The 14,915-nt window shown below is 34.5% G+C and overlaps 1 protein-coding gene across 1 annotated transcript in view; it reads right to left on the reverse strand.

The window, feature by feature from the left end:
- Positions 1-1,896, reverse strand: part of LOC125059148 (facilitated trehalose transporter Tret1-like) — a 42,308-nt gene extending 40,412 nt beyond the window's left edge. Inside the window, exon 1 of the mRNA XM_047663418.1 lies at positions 1,776-1,896. The gene's annotated coding sequence lies outside the window, so the exon portion shown is untranslated. The remainder of the gene's footprint in view (positions 1-1,775) is intronic.
- Positions 1,897-14,915: the final 13,019 nt, after the last annotated feature.

The following is a 14,915-nucleotide window of genomic DNA, read 5'->3' on the forward strand; positions in this document are numbered from 1 at the left end:
CTCGATGTACAGAGCCGAACTTGCGTTACCGCTCGTCTCTGTACATCGTGCTCCACTCGTTTTTTTATGTCACCTCGAAAAAAGTGCTCGACTAGAAGACATTTATTAACTTTTTCTGATATGGGCAATATTTTAAAGTGTTTGAAAACTCCTATTTCATTTCTCGAGACAATGTTGAGGATTCGCATTTGGAGGTTATGTATTCGGCTGAGATACGTTGGATAAGTTCTACCGTAGCTACTTAGACCGTAATTGATGACTGTTATTATTATTGTGTGATTTACGAATTTTAACAGTTCCTATTTATATTAATTTATCAACTACATATATAACAGTCGTTAAGAAAGGTCAAGTTCACGCCATGCCCGCATTAAAGCGACCTTGCCACAGATTTCCTGGAATTCCAACACATTAACAATACCAATTATTCATAATCATACAGAAACGTCTACCTTCAATATTATGAATGTCATCTCCATAATTACCGATAACTTTGATGTAGAAACGGTTTTTGAAGTCAATTCGACTTAGGGTCCTTCAAGAAAAGAGCGTACCAATTCTTGAAAGGCCGGCAACGCACTTGCGAGCCTTCTGGCATTGTGAGTGTCCATGGGCGGAGGTATCACTTAACATCAGGTGAGCCTCCTGCCCGTTTGCCTCCTATTACATAAAAAAAAAAAAATTTAGATTGAAATCCGGTGGACCAAGAATTAAGTGGTTTTTCCAAAAGTAAACGGAGATATATATATATAACATTTTATTCCTTAATACATCAAATATTGAGAGCAGTGTTGGCCTAGTAGCTTTAGCGTGCGTCTCTTATCCTTGAGGTCGTAGGTTCGATCACGATCGCATTTATCATTCGCTCGAACGGTGAAGGAAAATATCGTAAGGAAACCGGCCTTAGACCCAAAAAGTCGACAGACAGAACAGTAGGCTGATCACCTACTTTCCTATTAGATTGACAAACTATATACATATAGAAATCTGAGGCCCAGGCGAAGCAGTTTTAATAATATATATCTTTACTACCTTAGAAGTTTATTTTAACAATAAAATAATTAATCGTAATTGCAATTATCCATTACAGCAGCTAGGCTCCGGGCGTACTTCATTAAATGGTGTTGATTTGATTAATGTTATATTTATTATATACAGTTGTAAACAATATTTATCTCTAAATTATGTTAAATGCTGTCGGAGATAATATATTAATTAAATGAATTAAGAGTTATAATTACATAATTAATTAGATATATCAATTGAAACCGATAAATTATAGTCATAATACTTCCTAATGATTTAAAATATGTTATTTTTAAAGTTTTTTAGTTTAAGTTTCTTATATGAGCAGTGCCGGTTACAATATGAGTAAAAGAATGGAACAATGCCGCAATAGGTTTTGTTACATACATTCTCAGTATATATTTTTAATACCTAATTTTAACATTGTATATGTCACTTGGTAAGTAAAAATCAAATAATAAATAATATTTTCATAATCATAAGTATTCGTTGGAAGTTTATGATTTTGCGAAATGTCGTAACGGTCAATGACCTTGTCAGCTGACGGGTTTAAAATTGGAAGCGGCTTGGTCACGTACAATCTATTATTACCTAATTATTACATATCATTGTAACATATGTTTGCCCATTTCTCACACTGTAAAATCCCAAGAGTTCAAGTATTCACCCATTTATAAAGTCAATATTATCATGCTAAAATACCATTTCATGTTATACAACCTGTTTATATATCTATAGTATATACATACCTACATCCTTACAGATACAACACATCCACTGTGTATGAATTACATTCACAAATACAGAAAACACAACACAGAAGTGTAGAGTCCAGAGTTGAAATTAAAAGTAACAGCGGGAATGGACGCCGGCCGTATCGAGTATTCGAGAAACAAGAGTATACTAGTGACGTCCTGTTTTATCGATATAATGTTAATTTAATTTATAAGAGGGAAAAAAAAGGCCGTTGCGTATATCGAGTATAGAATATTTCACAAATAAGTGTTCATTTCAGGGTTAAACTGTGTTTGTATATTTCAAGTTCTTCCCTTCTTTTGGTGCCATACTGGGGGTTGGTCGTCAGTCTCGTGAAGCGTCCACTCTCTTACGTTAGGAAGGCATGATTTTTTTTCTTCGCTGTTTACTGGATTTTACCCATTATGAATGAAGGAGGTGATAGCGGGCAGACAGGTACGCAGCTTCCGTTGTTTAAAGTAACATTGATAGAATAAATAGTAGATTGTGTTGACTGGATTATACTGCGTTCATTTAGTTACATTCCAAAACCAGACTATATTGTTTCGATACATTTTCTTGAAATTTATTCATTTATTTAATTCAAATATAATGTACATAACAATAACTAACCTGTATAGTAGTAAATAAAATTAAAATATACAATCTAATTATAACACGTCTAGACTCCATGACATTTGTTTTTATTAGACCTATTATAATTTAAAAAAATATTAGAATTCTTACACTATACATTTTTTCCTATACGTATTCCGTTTGTACGAATTTTATGTTTTTTCAACTTATAAAGATTTCTGAACTTGTAAAAACGAATTTTCATTATACAGGAAATAATTTAAACTTTTCCTTAAATTATAAATGTAAATAAATTTTGCAGTAATAAATACTATATAAGTATAACCCAGTGTTTCCCCCCCCATTTTTTGTGCCATGCCCCACCTTAGCCTTTCTAAAATTCTTATGCCCCATATATAACATACATAATTTTTTATATTAAAAAAAATAATCGTTCACTTAAGAAAGAATGTTTGAGGAAAAAATTACTAATCGTTAACGATACACAGTAAGTAAATTTTCAAAACATAAAGAAAAACTGAAATTCAAATTACAAATAGTTTTAATAAAGTTACGAATAGCAATCAAATTGCCCCCCTGTGGGGCGTGGGCCCCACGTTGGGAAACACTGATACATATCGAATAAATTCACATCACTAGCGGCACGTGCAGTTTGCGTAAGTAACGACTTTCTCTCGACGCTAACCAATCTTAAAGAAATCATTTTTTACAATTGCAAGTAGATTAATGTATGCACTTATTTAAAATGCTTACAGTCGAGTAATTTAAAGTGTATTTATTAAAATTATTATTATATTTTAAATGAGAAACGAAGTGTGCCGCTTTTTATGTACGCCTTCATTTTGTTCTCTTTGGAGAAGACTCTGAGGCCGTGAGGTTCAAAGCACAGGCGCTAATTAAAGATTGAATTTAGCGCCTGGTAGATAGTACCGGTGAGTCAAGAGCTGGTACTTTCCTCGCAATATAAATAAACCAACTACCACAGGACCTAACTTTTTAAAATTTATTTTAGTTTCCTATTCATCTATTAGATAATGTGTAATTTATTAATTTAAACTTATACATAATTACCTCCTCCTTCACTTTCACTGAAGATGCTTAATAGGCCGGCAATGCACTCGCGAGCCCTCTGGCATTGAGAGTGTCCATGGGCGGCGGTATCACTTAACATCAGGCGAACCCGTTTGGCCCCGTTCTATATAAAAAATAGTTTTTTCGATTTTCTACTAATACCTTTGACTCGTTGTAATCTCACTTTATACTTTTTGGCCTTGGTGTATTGAAGAGAATATTTGTCATACTAATAAATTCTTAATGGCCAACTATCCGTAAATACACTGTACCGAACCGGCTCGCGTAGTAACAAAACTTGTTTGTATGTCAGACATACAGACATTCCTCGTTGCGGTCAAACTAGATATGTGAGTTCTTGGGTGTTTATTTAGATTTATAATAGTTTTAAAATTGAAAATACGTTAATATATTACCCCATGTGGGAATTCTAGGGCACGGGGCATTATGTAAATGTTTTTTTCATGTATGTAGGTGAGCTTTTGTGTATATATAGTTGTGATATTCTTTCGTGCTTTGAATCCAAGAGCTTAGGTAGTATACATTCGAGTACATTGTTATAATATACGTTTGCAAAAGCAGGATGGTTATGCCATCTCATAATATGAGTGAAAGAGTAGAAAAATCGAACAAAAGCATAGCAGAAATATATGCGTTAAATTATTAATTAATCAATTAATAATTATCTAATTCAAGGAACTTCTAAAACTTTCGTTCAAAGCAGTCCAAATTTTTAAAATGTTTGTCATAAAACACTTTGAACGAATAAAGACTGATTCTAATTATTGTAAATTGTACAAAATTTTCTATACTATTACAATTTTGAAAATGGTTTTACAAATTACACAGAGTTTACAATTGTTTAAATTCAAGGCAATAAATGCTATAAATAGGCAATAGAGCTCCATTATTCGATGACACTTGACACGTCACAAGAGTAAAAACATGTCAACGTTGCCGGCGTCACACGTCAAAAGAGAATATGTGAAGTTGTGCAATAATATAGCTTCCATATTGTAGATTTTTATGTAAATATGTATAGAAAGCAATAAAATTAAAGTGTAATATATATGTAAATTATTCGTAAATAGGAAAAAGTAGGTATTTAATAATGTTATTACTCATATTTGTGTTGTCTATGCTGTCTTAAAACTAACAATCGTATTTCAACTTTTTTTAAATTATTATTTTTACCGATCAATCTCCTTTGTGCCTGCTCGATCTACTCGACACTGGCGAAGTACCTTGTGCCCACTTGGCACAAATAAAAGCCATTAAAAAAAAATAATAATAATATAGCTATGCGTACAGGGTCACAGTAACTCTTTTATTCTACAGTAAAATTTGGACGGCTGGAGACCAGCGCTAGTAGTCTCTTAGTCAAGTTATGATTATTTTTGGTACTTTATCTCAGGATTCAATCAATCAATGCTGGTACACTGGTGAAAACGGGCCTAATCTTGGAGAAATTTGCGAGTTATTCTTGCCGTATTGAATAAAGCTTTTTGAAGGATAATATGAATGGATTTCGGTATTATTCCAGTAGTGGACAACATGTGGACAACATATTGTGTGTGTGTGTAAATCAGTGGCGCTGCAACTATTTTAGGTCTAGGCCTCAGATTTCAGGCAAGTACCTGACGCCGTCGACTCTTTGGGTCTAAAGCCGGGTTGCCCACGTGATTCCTTCTCCGTTCGAGCGAATGTTTAATTGAAAAATTTACTTTAGATCGACAATAAAATGTATATAATTCGCTTAATTAAAATCCATCTTTTGGTTGTAATATCAATTTTATTCTCTTTCGGATTTGTTAAATGCAATTAGTACAAGAAACCATCTCTACAGAGTAGTTATATTAATACAGAGTTGTCAAATTATTATTTTATCTGGAACTTACTTATTTTATAGTGCCAATATGATTTGTAATCTGTGCAAATTGCGTTCTATGCTAGAATTTAACTTGACACATATCAGCGGAATCTATTTTTAATTAATGTAAAAACATAAATATAACATATTATATGTGATTATTCTATGAATTTCCTTTTTGTCTAAGGCTGAAATCTATATTTATTTCATAATATAACTAATGTCGTCGGATCAATTAGTGTACTTGACCTAATTGTTTGTATTTATCCTCGTTGTGTCACTGAACAAGCCTTATATAACACTGATGGATTCTGATATAGTATAAATTATTATTATGTGCTAGAAAATGCTGATGAATGAAATAATGAATTATTTCCTAACATAATTTACAGTTATTTAAATATTTCATTGATCACTTAACATCAGGTGAGCCTCCTGCCCGTTTGCCCCCCGTTCTATATAAAAAAAAAAAAAAGATAACTGACTCACTACTCGCTTTGTTGGGCGGTATCTGAAATTTTCATTTTTTCATTATGTATTTTCATTTCATTTTTTTTTAATATTGGATGCGGGATATCCTATCATTGCAGCCCATGGATGATTTTAATGCATTGCCGACCTTTGAGAGAGGAGTATGCTCTTTCTTTAAACAGTTGGAGGTGCTGTCTTCCAGGGAAGACCCTCACCGGGAGTAGATTTCACAGTTCGCTAGGTCGCAAAAGAAAACCGTGGTAGACTTCCGAAATGGAAGCAAATCTTTTTGCATTCTAATAGTCAAATGAGCATATATAAATAAACAAAATTAGGTTAAGAAAAGTGTATTTTTTTAAAATGTAAAACAAAATACACTTTTCTTGGTGGCAAACGGGCAGGAGGCTTATCTGATGTTAAGTGATACCGCCGCCAATGGACACTCACATTGCCCTACTGGCAAGTGCGTTGCCGGCCTTTCAAGAATTGGTACGCTTTTTTCTTGAAGGACCCTATGTCGAATTGGTTCGAGAAATACTTCCACAGCTGGTTAAAAACTGCCTTAGAAAACGCTCAGTTGTGGAACGACTGAAAAATATATATGTACCATTGACGCCAAAACGATTATCACCCTCATGATGATGAAATATTGTATTAACCATGCAAAGTGCCGCATATCAAAATCGTCCTTAACTAATCATTATACGGCCTTCACCCACATGTGGTGGTATGACAATGTAGGCCGCAAAATTAATAATTGACCTAGGTACTTTTATGCAAATCAGAATTCCTTCTTAGTTTACATTTCCGATACTTGTGTAAGGTTAAAGAAGTAATAATTATGACGACTTCAAAGTAATGCTAACGTTTCGATACTATATCCTAGGATTTCCTAATAACTATATATACTGGGTGGTCAAAAAGTCGTGGATCAAACGCAAATAGGGTACCTATAGATGAGGTCATCAAAAAAAATGTTCTACGGTAGGTCTCTAAACTAACTTTAAATAGGATGTCTAACGCAAGAACTCATCAGTACCAATCTAGTAGTTATTATGAAAAAGATACAGGATGTAGATTTTTTCGAATTTTAATAAGAATTAGTAAAAAAAAAATGTGTGCGTGTACTAGGTGTACACACGTAAGAAGTGAAACTTCTTTATGACCTTATTTTTCGAAAAATTATCTACTATATTATGCAACTTTACAGAAATTGGTTAAATAAAGTTAAATTAGATAAAGTTTAACAAAAGGCTTTTATTATCATAGACATGAATACAAATACAATTATTTCATTTTAACTTATTACTGTACTACTATGTAGTACTAAGATTATTACAGAATTTCATTAATTGTAATAGAATTATTAGTATTACTATCATTGTTATCGTTATTATATATTTTTGTTACTAATGGCTTCGAATCTCTTCGGATCAACCGTGGTAGGGACAAGAAAAAGATGGCGCGTAACCGAAAAATGTGACAAATGTGTGTAAATTTTTTTCCAACGCCGATAAAGAAGTTTGACTTCAAAAAGCAACATGGTGCGTAACCTGCTACAAAATTTCTCCCATACGTCGATAAAGAAGTTTCACTTCAAAAGATGGCGCGTAACGGAAAAATGTGACGCGTAACGAAAAAATGTTACACTAAATTTTTTTCCAACCCCGATAAAGAAGTTTCACTTCAAAAAGTCAATTTTCTTATAAAACGCAAAATAAATTGTAACTCTGACGGGGTTGAGCTTCCCTTCAGAGTTCAGAAATACATCAAAAAGTCTATGTTTTGTAGCGAAAATCATCTACTTGTACTTCATATACAAACTTAGTAAGACATATTAACAATGGATAGTGGGTCATCAGTGGCATCACACAAATGAGCCTAAGATATTATAATAGCGTTATGTTTATAATGTGAAAACGCCTGTAGAAATATGAGAGCAATATTACAGATACATATAATTGATATTAATTTACATAAGATAATTATAATTTGTAACAACTATATGTGTACACTATACACTATGTGTAAGGACCGGTGACTGAAGAACTGTTAGGACATGGTCACAGCAAAGACTGTGTCAGACAGAAGTTATCCGTCTAGTAAAAATCTGTATTACTAACGTACAGGTAATAGTTATGCCCGCCTACCACTGCGAGCGGAACGGACCCATAACGGACTCCGCTATGATTGATTTATGATTTTTACGCTCTAGTGGAGTGGTTTATCTTCTAGAGCCTGGTTGGTCGTACGCTTTCGTTCGTGTTCCAACCAACCAAGTTTTGTTCTTATGTCAGAGCTTATTCGGTAGTGAAAGCGTTGTTAAGCACCTACCGGGTACCTAATCCGCATTAGGCGAATAAGTATTTTTAAGGTTAATTACTAAGTATAAACTTTGTATATAATTTTTTTTCTCTATTTTGGAAATGTTATTTTTAAAGTATTTTGCAATAAAAACAGTCATCTGCGAAAATTTACGTATTAAGGTCTAATTTTAGCAAATTAAATGAAATTTTACTGTCTGTCGTAGTCTGTATGCTTATAATCGTGTAGTATTACGAGTGAAGGGAATAATTCTGGCAATGTTTTTATAAATTTTTGGCGAATTCTTAAAACCGATGTACACGGCCAAACAAAAAGAATGGTCGGCAATAAAGACAAGAAGATTTTTTTAAATTTAATAAAGTTTCAAATGTAAAAACATAATAACGAGGATGACCTCCTCTTGTCAAATCACTGCTTGAACCCTTCTTGATGCTTTCCACTATGTTTTTAATAACATTTTGAGGAATACCAGAAGAGTGGGATTCTGCGATACTTATCTGTTAAGCTTCCTCGTTTTTTGTGGAGCAGGTTGCACTGATCTTACTTATCTCAGGTAGATCTTAGATTATCTTAGATCAGGGCTTCGAGCTGCCAATCTAAACGACGGATCCCCAATTCTTGCATGTACAGTTCCCTGTTCCTCGTCGAAAGAACGGTGCGGTCAAGCGATGTCGTCCTTAACAATGGATTCTTCTTACGCCGTTAAGTGTGAATTATTTGTTACTCCCATAAAAATCCCGACATTTTGGTATGCAATTTTGTTGTAGTTCCGTAATGTATGTAGCGCTGATATCTAACCTTGAAGTCATCTAATAAGTTTGCATCATCTATTCCCAGCGGGAGAATAGGTACCAACCTTAAATTAAATCCTTACACACGTTTAATTCACACACCTTACTTTTGTTTAATTTTGTTTGTTAGTTTAGTTTAGTCATCTTTTTGTATATTTCCTGTCCGCTATGGAAGGATGATCACCTGTTACGACAGGACTTCTGAAGTGCTATTATAGGCAACAGCCTCTCACAAAGATGGTCAATATCTGCAGCATGGAAACCTGTAAATGCGGTATTGTGAAGAGGCAAATAAGCTTATTTATGTATGAGATGTATGTTGTCGATAATCAATTACAGTAAGTAATTAATACTAACTATAAAATGTGGACTAGAGTGTGGTTACCATGGTTACAATTTGGCACGTTAAAAATATTGTAACACTATTTTGTATGTCTAAGACTGAAGACATGAAGTCTTTGTGCGCAATTTGCTGCTCAAGACTCAACTTTGTGAGGAAACCAGTATATTTAAACCAAAAATTCGTCGAATACACTAAGAATTTGAGGCTCAAACATATAAAGTGGCGTACTGCTTTATTAACAAAAGTTAGATATTCTATAAATCAATCACAATGATGTGCAAATTTAAGTGTTAATAAAAATAACACAGCCTTCGAAAACTCTAAAAGCAGCGTTGATTTGTTTGTATTAATTGTTTGAATATGTTTTTGTTTTACCAAGTGACGAATGACGAACAAATTTGCAAATTACGTTTTTCAAATCATATTGGGCCTTGTACCTCTAATGGACTTGAGAAACTCGACAGTCATGATTTGGTAAATTTGGTATTAATAGAAATGGTCCTAATAGAAAACCTTAGATATTAAAATTATACATATTTTTATTTACAACTCACAAATACACAGTATTTCTTAACCTTCTTCTTCTTCTTTTAGTGCCTCTCCATTACTGGAGGTTGGCCGTCAGTATCTCTTCCGCAGTTGCAATACTTGTCCATTATCTAACGTTGCGAAGCCATGATTTCTTCCTTCTACCAACACGCCGTTTACCCTGGATTTTACTCATTAATGGATCCTGGATCTTAACCTAGATAGTAATAATAATTAAAAATATATAAATAGAAAATTAAAACAAATTTAAAAACTTTGATCCCTGTTGCAGTGTACCTTTAATGTTAGTATTTCCTCGCTGTATACTTATTCGAGCGAGGAAAGCACCAGCTCTGAGTTCTCCAGTACGATGTTGCGTAGTTAAATCTATAATCACCTGTGCAATTGAACCCAAAGGCCCAATATTCTCTACTCCAAAGGGAACAAAATGAAAGTTGGAGGAAAGACTTATAATTTAGCCTTTTATTATTATTAGGTATAAATAAAATTTAGAAAAATGTAGAAAACTGAATTCAATTCCCTGCTAACAGACGATTTTATAACTTCGTACTAAAATTAGAAGTAAGTTACAAGTAACATACCGTAAGTAGGTAGTCCTCGGGGAGAACCCCACATTAATTTTGATTTCAAACAATACACATGTTACAAAGAACAATCAAAATCAGATATTTTATAGAGATAGCGAAGACCAGCCTTGCGATTCTGTAACTCACTTTTCGAACTCACACAGCGGTTTTCCCATCGGCGGTCGCTCTCAAATCAGTCGTGAAGCAGTCATTTTATGATTTGGCATTCTGATAAGGAGGGAGCTTGTAGTTTATTGTTGTGAGTTCGAAAAGTTAGTTACAGAATCGCAAGGCTGATCCATGCAACTTACTCGCAAACGAGTAGCCCGCAATATCGTAGCACACAACTCTTTGTATTGAAGAAGTCGCATGGGTCCGCTAAGCATCCGCGAATATACACTGTAAATACATAAGTATGCAGGAATAACGAAAGTAATAATAATAGCTAATAATTAACAGAGCAAGGTTTCTAAAACGACTCGGCGAGGCGGCGACGAGGTCTCCATGGAGTTGCTAAAAATGTCCACCGAGTTTTAATGTAAATACGATACAATCTAATAACAGGACCATTAAACGATGAATACAAACGTGAGACAGGCGTGTAAAATGGATGTTTATTTCTAGTCAACCGTGTACTGCAGTGAATAGAGATAGTGAGAATTAAAAAAGAAACATACTTTTAATATGAAAAATTAAATTGATTTCTTAATTTACCTATTAATTTGTTTGTTTGTATTTTATCGCGGGTTCGTTGCTCGTGGAAAGTCAAAAGAGTCGAACTATTTTAGAAAAACAATAATTAATTACTTAATTATTTTAATCAAGTACAATAGACAAGTAGACAATGCCCTTAGCCTTCTATATTTAAATTATTAACTGGTTCATGCTGCGATTTCGTTTTCGTTTTGAATAAAAATATGCAGTTTTTCAAGAGGGATATCATCATTATATAATCTGATGAAGGAATCTTTCGAATGACATCCCCAATGCGAAAGGAAACGCGGCCACCCAGCAGACCTAGCAACCATAACGGAGGGGAAAGAAGCTGGAATGAACTGGAGCCTCCCAAGACTACTGGATGCCTTCTGGGGGGCATAAATGTTAATGTAAATCTTTTATTTGCCAAGATAGTGGTACAAAATAAAATAACTTAAAATCGCGTCTGGCACATAGTTTTAGCAATGTGAAAAATGTCTGGCAATAAAAAAAGTATGTCAGGTAGACTTATTTAAAAACGAAAAATTCAAAATTACGCATCTTAAAATGCTTTTAAAATCCAGGATTATTACCTGGACAGATAGGATGCGCACTAATGAATGCAACCGCTACCGCCAGCCAGATTGCCCAGACTCTAACCGAAAGTGCAAGAAGGAAGACATATCACAAAATCAGCTGACCTGAAATTCTTTCTCGAAAACGTTGCTACCTTCCGTACTATTATTACTAAAGTCAAACAAAACGTTATCATCGCCAAATAGCTGGCGAGCTAGATTGCAGTGCCACGTAGGCACAATTAGTTTTTTATTATAATTTGTTCTTTTAATTTTTAAATAAACATTAAAAGAAGAAGAAAGAAATTCTACTGGTGCTATGTATTTTTTTTTGACAGACTTTTGGCCACAATCTCACCTGATGTGATGTTAAGTGAGAAGCGGCCTATCGAAGGGCTTGCCTGTCCAGGAGATGCTTTAGTCGCCAATACTAAAAGGGGTAAGGAGTTTCTTCATTTCTTTGTTATTTTCACAAGAAACGACGATACAAATCGGCATTGCGGCACTTGGAGATGAGCGTAGTTTGAAAGGGAATGACGGGATCAAGTTGTGTAGTTCATAGTAGCATCTTAGGCACCCAGATGACATATGGCAGCACCGGCCCAGAGATGACTGCAGTCCTCTACACACGAACCGACTTCAGCTTGATAAATCATCATCAGCATAGCACTCTGGCAACTAGGAAGGGGGTTGACTGATTGAACTGGTGACCAGAATAACCTCTGTCATAGGTACTTTCACCAATGGGGGCCGGGGTTGCCACGACCCGAAGCCGGTACAATTCAATAACACCAAAAACGCGCGCGACCATACGAAACTCAACTACTGCGCAAATCAAATCAAAATCATTTGTGTACACTTATGAACGACAAAAAAATTAATTTAATGCTTCTAATTCATTTACTGGCAGTTCTCAAATCAAGGGCGTAGAATTGAAGTGAAGAACTGCCAATAAACTCTCCGGCACTCTTTTTAATCGCCAAGTTTTTTGTTTTACACAATGTTTGTAAGGAGCTGCAACCATTGTACCATGTTCCACATGATATCTTAAGTAATTAATAATAATAAAAGGAATTAAAAACAAAGAGTTGTCCTCTATCAGCAGGAGGCATGGTGTAATAGGAGCACGCTGTAAGTGCGTGCGTGTGCGTTCTCGTGGAAACAACACGCAAATCACGCAAATCGAAATAACTAACATCACCGCATACACGAATTCAAGACCAACTAGTCACCACAAGTAGCACCCGTTTACGAGTATGACGTATGGCCAGCCATCGGCCCCCTCGATACTGCTTACAAGGAAATATTTTGTAGAAGTCGCAGTCTATTATAAGATATATTGTAATCATGCTTTAGTACTACGTACTCCTTCGTGTAATTTTTAAATAACCCCAATCACTTCCAACAAATAACGCAACATTTCCTTATTTCGCATAATTATTATTGCAATAATGATTGGTTTAACCAAGTGTATCATCATTGTTATTAATAACGAAATTAATTAACATCATTTTTATCTGTCAGGCGCCTGTCAGATGCTTTAGGGGTCATGAACTGCCGAAAATGAGAAAACTTCGCTTTATCGTTTTAAGAGAGGCGGAATAAGATTGGTTACCGCCTTAATGGTTGATAACGAATATGGTGTGTATGTCTACGTAACACAATAGTTTCGGGTTCGTAGGAACAGATAGATAGATATTGTAGATATTATTATTTATACATTCTATGGGGATGTTTAAAAAATAAAACTATTTTTAAAGAAAATAGTATCACACATACAGTAAAAAGTATCACAGCTGTAGCAACTTTTTCTATAGCTGTGATACTTTTTGACATTCAACACCTTTTGTCTTCAGTCACCGTGAAACGTCGGAAAAAAAATTTATTATGTAAAATAATTATAAGTTTATAACAATACATAACTTCAATCCGGTAAAAAATTTTTTTCTTTAAATGTGTAAAAGTTATGTTAATAAAAGACAATACTAAAAACTATTTTACGATATAGTGCCGTGTAATCAGCACCCGGCCACAGTAGCCGTGTGTCTAGCCAAAATTACTTTACCATCAGAATCTTCTTATTAAACATACATTTATTATGTAAACGTACATTTATTGATTAAGAATAAACGTCTTCTTAAGCCATTCTAATGAAAGCTTTAAAGATCGTTGCTTAAATCTTAAGTTGCACCGTTATTACCGTTAATTCTAGCCTCTTAGCCTGGCCTTCAGACAATTAAATTAAACACGCCGAGAAGATGTGGAATTGAAGTAGGCGGGTCTTCGATAACGATGACTCCGCCTTAAAGGCTGTTGCTAGTGAAAAAATATTTATCTGAAAGTTATAATATTAAAAACGAAAGGTTAATTAATAAATTCTAGAAACGACATGCATGTTTATAATACGAGATTCATGACAATAATATTGTTTAATAAATCTAGGAAATGTTTTAAAATTCATATTTCATAATTTCATGTAACAAAAATAGATATAAATAAAATTTTTACTACTTTTATTTTGTGCCATCGTCATCTAATTTGTTAACGCTACCCTTTCGATCCCGTCGGCCCATTGCTCTATTAATCTGCCCTTGTTCCTTTTGGAGCAGACCATTCGGTTACGGTTTTAGATATCTGTCATCTGTATAACGGGCTATGTGTATTTTTGTTTTACTGCAAATGCATTAAAAATGACGCAATATAAACACGATATTTCATGTAAAGTTTTTTTTGGTGCTCTTTGAGTTTTTCATCAGCTCCTATTTGTATAACACTTGGTCGTACACTGAAGGAAAACATTGAGAACACTTCAAATCGAGTTTAAGACTTCATAATTCATGACAGCTTAAACACGATGGAACTCCCTGCACGTCTTTCTATTTGTATTTCCGATTCTGTAAAATCTATAGCTACTCTTCTGCTGATTCCAAAATTTTTTTTTGCAATTTGTATTTATTTAATTGCTGGTATTGGATACAACATGTTCAGACACACTGGCCCCTTCCCATCTACGTGGATCCAACGACAGAGCTGGTGCGGCTTGTGATGCGGCGAAAAAGCCTGCAAATACTGGGGTCTGGGCTCCGAATATAATGTTGTCCCATTCGGTGTTGAGACCCTTGGTCCGTGGGGTCCTAGCCCTATAAGGCTTTATAGGAAATAGCATAAGGTTAGTCGACATCACAGGAGACCGAAGAGCTGGCAGCTACCTCGGACAAAGATTTAGTCTAGCTATTCAGAGGGGTGAACGCTGCCAGTATCTTCGGAACTTTGCCTAAAGAGACTCCTTTTAATAATATA

This window comes from Pieris napi, chromosome 19 (assembly GCF_905475465.1).
Source record: "Pieris napi chromosome 19, ilPieNapi1.2, whole genome shotgun sequence".
In the NCBI taxonomy this organism is placed as follows: Eukaryota; Metazoa; Arthropoda; class Insecta; order Lepidoptera; family Pieridae; genus Pieris; species Pieris napi.